Source organism: Mauremys mutica, chromosome 6 (assembly GCF_020497125.1).
Source record: "Mauremys mutica isolate MM-2020 ecotype Southern chromosome 6, ASM2049712v1, whole genome shotgun sequence".
Classification (NCBI taxonomy): Eukaryota; Metazoa; Chordata; order Testudines; family Geoemydidae; genus Mauremys; species Mauremys mutica.
The window spans coordinates 13,297,782-13,307,716 of record NC_059077.1 but is presented as its reverse complement, the minus strand read 5'-3'; positions in this window follow the sequence as shown (position 1 = coordinate 13,307,716).

Genomic DNA, 9,935 nt, shown 5'->3' with positions numbered 1-9,935 from the left:
TTGAACTTGGCTACCTGGACCGCATCACAGAGGTCGATGCTGGGAAGCCTAGTCAGTCTGTTTAGCTGGACCGGTGCAACCCATTAGGCGACCTAGGCGGTCACCTAGGGCGCTGACATTTGGGGGACAGCAACCGCGGCGGCCGAACATCCATCCGCCATGGTCATCATCGGTATTTCGGGGGCGGGGCCTTCCGCCGCCTCTGTCAAGGTCGCCATTTCGGGGGCAGGACCTTCTGCTCCCGAGGGCACCAAAAAGGCTGCCGGTGCTCCTGCTGTTTAGAAAACACATGAAAAAAATATCTAAATAATCACTGATGAATTTTACATCAACAGATATTTTCCACTATGAGCCATGTCTGTATGTCTGTGTGGAGCTAGTGGCGGGCTGGTAGTTAAGTGCATTTCATGGTGATAGAACACATTCATGGAGCCATAGAATCTAGGGTTTGTTGTCACAGAATTTGATCGTATTGGGCTGTGAACATCTTGAGCCCTGATAATAATGCCAAACTCATAGAGTCTTTGTGGGCCTAGATTAATTTTCTTTGTGGTGCTTAAATACCACAGTGATAGAGGAGGAACCTAAAACACACTGAGAGATACACTAGTCCAGCAGGAAATGGACCGAGATACTAAATAAGCTAGTGAACAGCTTTCAGATAGCACCGGTGTAAAGTCACTTCAAAACCAGACCGCATTTGAACCAGGGACGTAGCGGTGAAAGAGGTGTTATTGCAATACCTGGCCCCTGGACTATCCGCCCTTCCATCCAGCACAGTTTTGAGTAAACTTTTGGCATGAACGGTAACTTGGACGGGGTAGGAGGGTGTGGGGGGGTGGGGAGAAAGAAGAAATCTTTTTGCTACTTTTCTAATAGAAATTGATCATGTAACCTTTACTACCTTGGGACAAACCTACTGCCATCATCCTTTAACTTAACTTACTGAATAAAACTAGGCCAGCACAGACTGATTTCTGATTGATTACACACCATGTTATATTAGACAATGTAGATCACTCTGTCAATATGAATTTCTGAGATGTTAAAAATACAAGTCTGAAAAAGATTGTATGAAAGGGGAAAAATCATTAGGCAGTTGGAATGGCAATAATTCACCCATATCTATGCAGTGAGTACAAATAATGCCCTAGGGAATTAACTACACTTATCATTTTGTCAACAGTCTATTGCAGCAGATAGTGCTAAAAATTTCTCATTCATCGCTGCTTATTTCCTGCAACGTTTCTGAACATGCTAAAATAATGGAAGGATTTGAACAGAACACTAGATCTCAAGCAATTAATTAAAACCAGCCTGAATATATGCACCATGTTACTAAATTAACTTTTTTTAAAATACATGTTTTTAAATACATTATGTAAAGCTTCTTAAGGACTTGAGATGTTCTCAATAGATGCTAGTGCCGCCTTAAAGGGCTCTGTCTCTTCTGTTTGGACCTGAGTCGAATCTTCTTACATCAGTGTGAAGCAAGGGCCAACTTTAAGTCTATGGAATTGCACTGGGGAAATTAAGATCAGAAGCAAACCCTGCATGGGTGCCTAAATACCTTTGAGGATATGAGCCTATCAAGGGGAGTTAGGCACCAAAATACCTTTGAGGATATAGGCCATAAATCCCAATAACATTACCAGGAATTACATACAAACATTGACAGATGAGGATAGATTCCCCCTAATGTCAATTGGGTTGGACATGCAAACATAGCAATACTCCGTCCTGACCTGAGGGTTTTCATCCAAGGATCTCACAGCATTTTGCAAACCCTTGGTGAGCTTTGAATGATTGATTTCCAAAGCGCTACACCCATATATACCATTAATTAATGAAGAAATGTAATTACTTTTAAAACAATTAATTAAGCCTCATACCACCCCGAGAGGTAGGAAATTATTATTGTACCCATTTTACACATGGGGAAACTGAATGGTTAAGTGACTTGCTGGGACAAATGAGTCAGTGGCAGAAAGAGGGATAGAAACCCATTGTCCTGGCTACCAGTCCTTTGCTCTAACCAATACACGTACTTCCTCTCCCAGTATATCTACCTGGATAGGTCTGATTAATTGTTGCTTTCCACCAGGACGGGTTAAGTCCCTGCCCAAGGAAACCTTTCAGCAAAGGGCTGAGGGGAAATGTTTCTTCCCAGGCACCGAACTGACTCTGCCTGTTCTGCACCACCTCTGCAGTAGCTCCAGGTACAGGCGGCATTATGGGGACAGATGGAGCAGGCCTGGGCTACAGGAAGGAGAAGACTTATGCCCCCGCTGTTCTATCTCCACAGGGGCCATTAAAAAAAGGGGAACAATTTAAAGCAGCCCCAAAAGCTGCTTTACCTCCTGATGAGGCCACACCTGCCCCTGAAGCTACTGAATAGGGAGGTGAATACTGTCTCCCCTCTGTCCCTCCATCAATGTAACTAAATTATACTATACAGGCCTGTCGCATCTCACGCGCATTTAACATGCACGATTTCAGCTTTACGCGGTCGGCAAAAACAAACAAAAAAAAGAGTAAAATAACAATTTTAACACTGTACCTGTAGTGCGGGCGATTCCGCCTGCCATTACACTCAATGTAATTTTGACTATATGCGATTTTCGCTTTACGTGCTGCCTGCGGAACGTAACCCCAGCGTAAGATGCGACAGACCTGTGTAATCAGCTCTGTCTAGCAGGGAGAAGACTTTCTTTGATCCATGTTGCTAAGGCTTCAGAAGCAGTTACATACTCATGAAAAATGTAAAAAGAAAACCTAGAATCAAATACTTCCTGGAGTAGCACAGAAATCATACAACGTACTAGAACCAGGATGAATAAATAAGACTCAGTGGGCCTGATCCTTTCTTGCCCTGCATTTCAGGCAAAGTGCATGTAAAAGGTCACCGAATCAAAAATCTCCTCCCACTTACACCAGTGCCAGTATTTTATACATTATATCAATGACAGCACAAAGTGCCAGGCGGTGGCGAATCAACCCCAGAATGGTTGTACAGGTTTCTCTAGTTGTATCTTTACGAATGGCTCACTGTAAATTCTATTCTGGCACATTATATACCAGCACATTAATTTAAATCTGTGAGATGGAGCCATATGCTCTGGAACTGTGGCTTATAGCAGTGTTAGAGTCCTTAGTGGGCATGTCAGAGATTCACACTATAAACCCAATCCTGCCATTTTTACTCACCTGATCAGTCCTTACTTATGTGAGTAGTTCCAGTGTCCATGGAAGCCAGGAATACTTGCAGGGGGTGAGGTGTGCAGGGTCTATTTATGTCTGCCTCACTGCTTCATTGGCTGTATGGCCAACCCCAAACTTTCTAAGCTCAAGAGCCAGGACCCAAAAATCATGGGACTGGTTTAAAAAGCATGAGATTTTTAAAAACATAGTGAGTTGGGTTCTTCATATTTTCCTTTTGGTTTCTGAGCCTTTGGGATGTACTTGGGTACCATTTTCAAGCTTTTCTCCAAAAAAATCATGAGGGCTAGAAACACACATTTAAAAAAATGTATACAAACTGATATTCTTTCATTATCACTTGCCTCTAGGAGCTTGGGCATTAAGAAGGAACACCAAATAACTGCAAGACTGGTGATAAAATTGCAAGAGTTGGTAACAAATATATCAACTTCAAAGTGGAACGTTTTGAGCATTTGAAAGCAGGGGCTTAGAATGGAAACTATCACTGAATCCCATCCTCTGCTGGTGCCACCAATGGGAAGTGTGCCTCTCGGGGACCCCGTTATGGTGTGGGATCCGGGCACCAGTTAGAGAAGGCTTCTGCCAGTTGGGGATAACTGTAGCACAGCATGATCCAGCCACTTCTGCTCCCTACCCTGACACAACACCTGTGCCAGGGCTGGATGGAGGATACTGTAAAAGCCTGTTAGGGACTCTTTACCTGCATCAGGAATGGGATACATGCAGTGTCTGCACTCTGTGCTATCTGAGAAGCACAAAGAGGGCAGATCATTTCCTCCTATTTATTTAATTATTTTATTACCTCTCACATCCAGCCACCCAATGTCCCGCAACCCACACCCTCAGTGTGAGGCCAGGGAAACAGATGGGCCTTGCAGTGTGTCCTGAAGGTCATAAAATCCAGGGACAAGGTAGGTGAGGTAATATTTTTTATTGGTAAGAGAGACAAACTTTGGAGCTTACACAGAACTCTTCTTCAGGTCTGGGAAACTTACTCAGGGCAAGTCTACAATAAAACACTGCAACGGCTGTAGCACTTTAATGAAGACAATCTATGCTGATGGAAAAGAGCGCTCCTGTCAGCATAGTTAATCCATCTCCCTGAGAGGCAGTAGCTATATTAGTGGGAGAAGCTCTGGCTGGTATAACTAGTCACTCAGGGGGTGTGGATTTTTCACATTGCTGAGCGACGTAGTTATATCGATATAGGTCTGTAGTGTAGACCAGACCTGAAGCTCACCTCTCCCATCAACAGAAGTTGGTCCAATAAAATATATTATCTCACCCACCATGTCTCTCTAATATCCTGGGACCAACACAGTTACAACACTGCATACATAAAATCCAGGCTCAGTCTTACTGAGATGAAAAATGAATTGCAGAGTTAAGGACCCTTTAAATCCCTAATGACAGTGGCCACTTCCAGAAGCTTGTTATAGTTTTGCTTTAATTGCTGTGAGAACCGATAAAACCTCCCTGAGATGGTGCTGACATTGTCTTGTTTCAAATCTTAGAGCACGTCTACACCACAGCGCTGCATCTGGTGAAGACGCGCTTTGCTGACGAGAGAGCATAACCCCGTCAGCGTAATTACTACAACCTGGCGAGAAGCAGAAGGTATATTGGCAGGAAAGCATCTCCCACCATCATAGCGCCGGTGTGGAGAGTGTAAAACCTGCATCACGGGGAGGGAATTCACACCGCTGAGCAATGTAAATTATCTCGACTTAGGCTGTAGTGTAGACCTGCCCTCAATGTCTCTCCTTCTGGAGGCGCACAGAATCTGTAAGTAGTCAGCAGGGCTGGTGTCAGCAAGACCATCATTTATGTAATTCCTCCGAGGAGTGAAATGCACCTACTGCACAATACAGTCAGTTAATTCTGGTGCCTCATTTGCATGGGGAGCTATATGGGACATACTACTTTAGATAATGTTGATACGCTCAGGTGAGTTCGTGCTCCTAATTCTTAGCAAGTTAATTCTTACCTGGTGTAGCTACATGGCTGTTCAATCTAGCCTACTTTAACCCTTCTCATACTGCACCCTTCTGAGCTGCCACGCTCACTCCTCAGATGATGGCTGGTGTGGTGATTAAGGCACTGGAATAGGACTCAGTAGATCTGGGCTCTATTCCTGCCTCTGCCTGTGTGACCTTTGGCAGTTCTTTTAATTAGGTCAGTTCTTTCCCTCTCTCTGACCTTTAAAAGGTGCCTATCATCTGGTAGCTACATTACACTCTTCTTGCACCCCACCGAATGAAACATCAGTTTAACATGACACCGTTCTGTCATTTACACCTGTTTTCTAACCAGGTGGAGCGTTTACATCCCCTCTGGACTTTGCCGTGAATCCCTAGTCTGTTCTGGAACTGGGTCGCCTGAATCGCACTGCAAGACCACGGCTGCTGTATAAAGAAAGACAAGTGGCACAACTATTAAAAGAAATCAAAGAGGGGCAGGGTGGGCCCTCACTCAGGAGCATTATTTATTTCCAGCAAAGCTGGGCATATTTTTTACAAGACATTGCATTTCTTCTTGCGTCATCTTGTCAGTGTCACCATCAAGCACTGTGAAATGTACTCTGGAAGAGCTGGTGTAAGGGCTGGGTATGCACAGTGAAGGTGGACCCCCTCCCCTTAAATCAGTGTGAGTGTCACATAATCAGCCTAATCCGCCTTCCTTTGCCTTCGGCGGGTTTACCCAGGAGTCAATGAGAGCCGAACCAGAGCCCATGGCCTGCTAGAGAATTGCTGTTACTCTGGGATGTGTTTCTGTAGCTGAGATGAAAGAAATAACGACTCGTATTCCAATAACTAATAAATTATTCCTGAAATGCTATAATTGTTTAGCTTCAGCCGCAAGAGCAACAAAATGCAGAACTTTAATAAAATATGTCATTCCGATCAATTTGTTTAGTTGCTGCGCTGTTTCCTGCTAGGGGGGCTAAGTAGTAAATAGTAAATACTGATAACGATCTTTCTGCTCGGAGCTTCCAACCACCAAGGTGAACAGAAGCCACTAGACATCTGATTTTTGCCAACAGCGATCTGTTTATTTAACCAACTGAGTCATTTTAGGGGCCAGATTCTGCGCTCCATTTACACCAGTATAAAATTCTTAGTTATAGGAGAGTCTTATTTGGATTTAAGTAATAATTACAAAGATGTCTACCCAGTGTTCCAGAAGCCAGATTGAAAAAGCTGCCTGAAGATGCAGTTAGGCTCCTAGTGGGGTTCACCAAAGTGCCTAAGCAGGTTAAGTGCCTAACTCCCATTGAAGGCAAGTACACTAACATACCACTAACAATACAGTTACATCTCAGCAGTATTAAATGATGGATTCCACAGGAACTCAGACAGCCAAAACCTCCGTCCAACCCCTCTCTCATTCTAGGAAGCATAAGTCTCAGCCTTCCCCCAAACCCTATCAGCATGGCCAAAAGGTGAGCAAATTCAGACTATTTCAGACCAAGGACTACTGAAGTCAGTGGAGTTGCTCTGGATATACACTAGTGTGAACGTAGATCAGAATCTAGCCCTTGGAATTCACTATGGTTTCTAACCCCAGTTCCTCCTTTCTCCAAGGTGATATTTGCCAGTGTGGAACAACTCGCTTTGTGGATACATACCCCCTGCCCTATTATTGTTAAACTCATCTGGTTTTAAAAACCCATCATCCTGTTTGTCTTGAGCGACCTTAACAAACTGGCCTATTGTCCTTGGATCTATGGGCAAGAAAGTTGTCAAATTCTTTTTTGCAGCTTTCCACCAAAAAAAGAAGAAAGAAAAAAAATCAATTTCAATCAACATGGAGTGAATATTATCAAATGTCAGCTGCTGAGGCCGTGTGCTTTGAAAATTATCCTTGACAGCTTCTTGTCGACTTAATTAAGTGCTCAAAAAAAAAAAGAGGCAAAATATCTCAATTGCTGGCTCCTTCTCTTTGTGCTTCAGAGGTTCTATTGACAGCTCCGAAAAAAAGATTGCCTTTGGGGTTTTTATTGATAGATCCTTGCCTGATATTGGAATGATTCTTGGGCAGATAAATCACATTTAGATTTGTTAGTAATTGAGGAGAATTGATTGAATTGTTAGGATGGCCCCAGAGAGAGATGCCTAGTCCTCTTCCGTTCTGCAGAGGTTGTCATCAGATAAAGGACCTCTTTGGGCAAGATGGAAAAGGTCTAATTGTTTACATGATCAAGTATTGGTTCCTTTTTACCCTCCTCCTCCTTCCCCGTTCTCACGTGGCAAATGTCAAGATGACAAAGAGGGGGGGTCATAAATAAAAATTAATGTCAAGTGGATGCCGCGATTATCAAGCTCTTTCATGACTATTTTGAAAGACTCTATAATTGTTTTCAAATTACTTCTTAAATTCAGGTAGTAACAATGTCTCAGAGTTCATTTCTTGGATTTCTTTGTCTTTTTTTTTTATTATTCAAAAAGCGATTTCACCATCGTTATAAATATTTTTGAATGGTACCACATAAGCTAATTTAACAGCACGTTGGTCCTGTCTAATGGATGTTTATTCACGGACAGATGATATTTTATCTGAAGAGATTCTTGGTTGATGAAACCAGTGAGCTTCTGTGAATAACCTGAGATTAGGATCTTCCTGTCACATATACCAAAGCTGGAGAATTTCTCTGTGGCAGTTCTGTGTCCTGTCATTGCTGAGCTAGCTGATGGAACTTTCAACAGCAGGAAAAAGGTCAATCTCTCAGGGAGGCTGGACGGCCTGGTGCACAGAGCACTGGACTGGGACTCAGGAGGTCTAGGTTCTGTTCCACCCTGACTTTGCCACTAGCCTGCTGGGTGACCTGGGGCAAGTCACAGCACCTTTCTGTGTCTGTTCCCCATCTATCGAATGGGGATAACGATACTGACCTGTTTTGTATAGTGCTTTGAGATCTACTGATGAAAAGTGCTTTATAACAGCTAGGTATTACTATTATTAATTCCATTCAATAATCAAATGCACAAGCACAAACTGGGGAATAACTGACTAGCTGGTAGTACTGCTGAAAAGGGTCTGGGGGTTATAGTGGAGCACAGACTGAATATAAGCCAATGTGATGCAGTTGTGAAAAAGACTAATATTCTGTGAGGTATTAACAGGAGTGTTGTATGTAAGACACGGGAGGTAATTGTCCTGCTCTATTTTGCACTGGTGAGGCTTCAGCTGGAGTATTGTGTCCAGTTTTAGTTGCTGCGATAGGAAAGAAGGGGGCAAATTGGAGAGAGTCCAGAGGAAAGCAACAAAACATTTATGAAATTTGACCTGTGAGGAAAGACTAAAAAAACTGGGCATGTTTAGTCTTGAGAAAAGAAGACTGAAGGGAGACCCAATAAGTCTTCACATCTGGTAAGGGTCGTCATGCAGAGGATGGTGATCAATTGTTCTCTATTTCCACTGAAGGTAGGACAAGAATTAATGGGATTAAACTGCAGCAAGGGACATTTAGGTTAGATATTAGGAAAAACTGTCTATAATGGTAGTTAAGGCTTCCAAAGGAGGTTGTGGAATCCCCATCGTTGAAGGTTTTTAAGAACAGGTTGGACAAACCCCTGTCAGGGATGGTTTGGATTCACTTGGTCCTGCCTTGGCACAGGGGGCTGGACTCAATGATCTCTCGAGGTCCCCTCCAGTCCTACATTTTTATGATTCTAGGATTTTTGGAAGGGTTTAATTTCTTCTGGGAGGGCAAGATGTATTATTATAGTCACCCGCCCAACATGAGGGAAGTGATTTATTTGTAGGCATGACAACCATGGATTTTAAAGACCCTCCCCAACCCCAACCCCTGCAAAAATGATCTGCTCCAGCTCTTAGCATTCAAAAACTTCCGAGCCCAGGGATGTCTCGCTCCCCATCCTGTGGATGTTCTGTTGGGGTGGGGATTGTTACGAGTCTCTGTGTACACCGTGACTTTCATTTGAGGATCTCAGAGTGCTGGAATTGGCTGAAGAATGGGGAAATAGTATTTGAGAAATATTTTGAGAATTTTGAAGGCGTATAAAGGAAAAAATGTGTTTCTCTCAATTGTTTATCCCTTTTTCCATTTCCACCTCCCCAGCCCACCCCCACCCCCCAGTTCCATTTCACCAATGGGGAGGAAGGAGGAGTAAAAAGGAGTGGGGGGGGAGGGAGGAAAAACAATTTAAAAACAAAACAAAACCAACTTTTTTTCCCCAGCTTCATCAAAACTAAAATCTTTTAGAAAACCACATTATTTTCCCCCAAAAATTTTGATGTAGGAGAAAATGCCACTTCTCGACAGCAAATATTTCATTTGGCAAATGCAAATACCTTGCAAACCGTAGGTCTGAGCCTGCTAATTTTTGGGCCCAACCCACTGACTTCAAATTCACATAATTAAATTAAGTTACATTGACTCCAGAGAGTATTACAGGAGCTTACATCCCCTCTGTAAAGCTTTGAGCCCTGGCTTTACTTTTTCCCTCTGGGAGTTTGCTAGTGCAGTGAAAAATTATCTTTATTATTATTTATTAATAAACTGGTAAGTCTGAGGTTCCCTCTGTTGTCTTTTACCTATCTTACGGTTTTATACTTGTCACCCATCACCCTAGTATCAGGGCACCTTCCACTTGAAATCAATAGCAGCTGGGAAGCCCCTAGTGCAGTGGCTCTCAACCTTTCCAGACCTGCACCCTTCCAGGAGTCTGATTTATCTTGCGTCCCCCCCA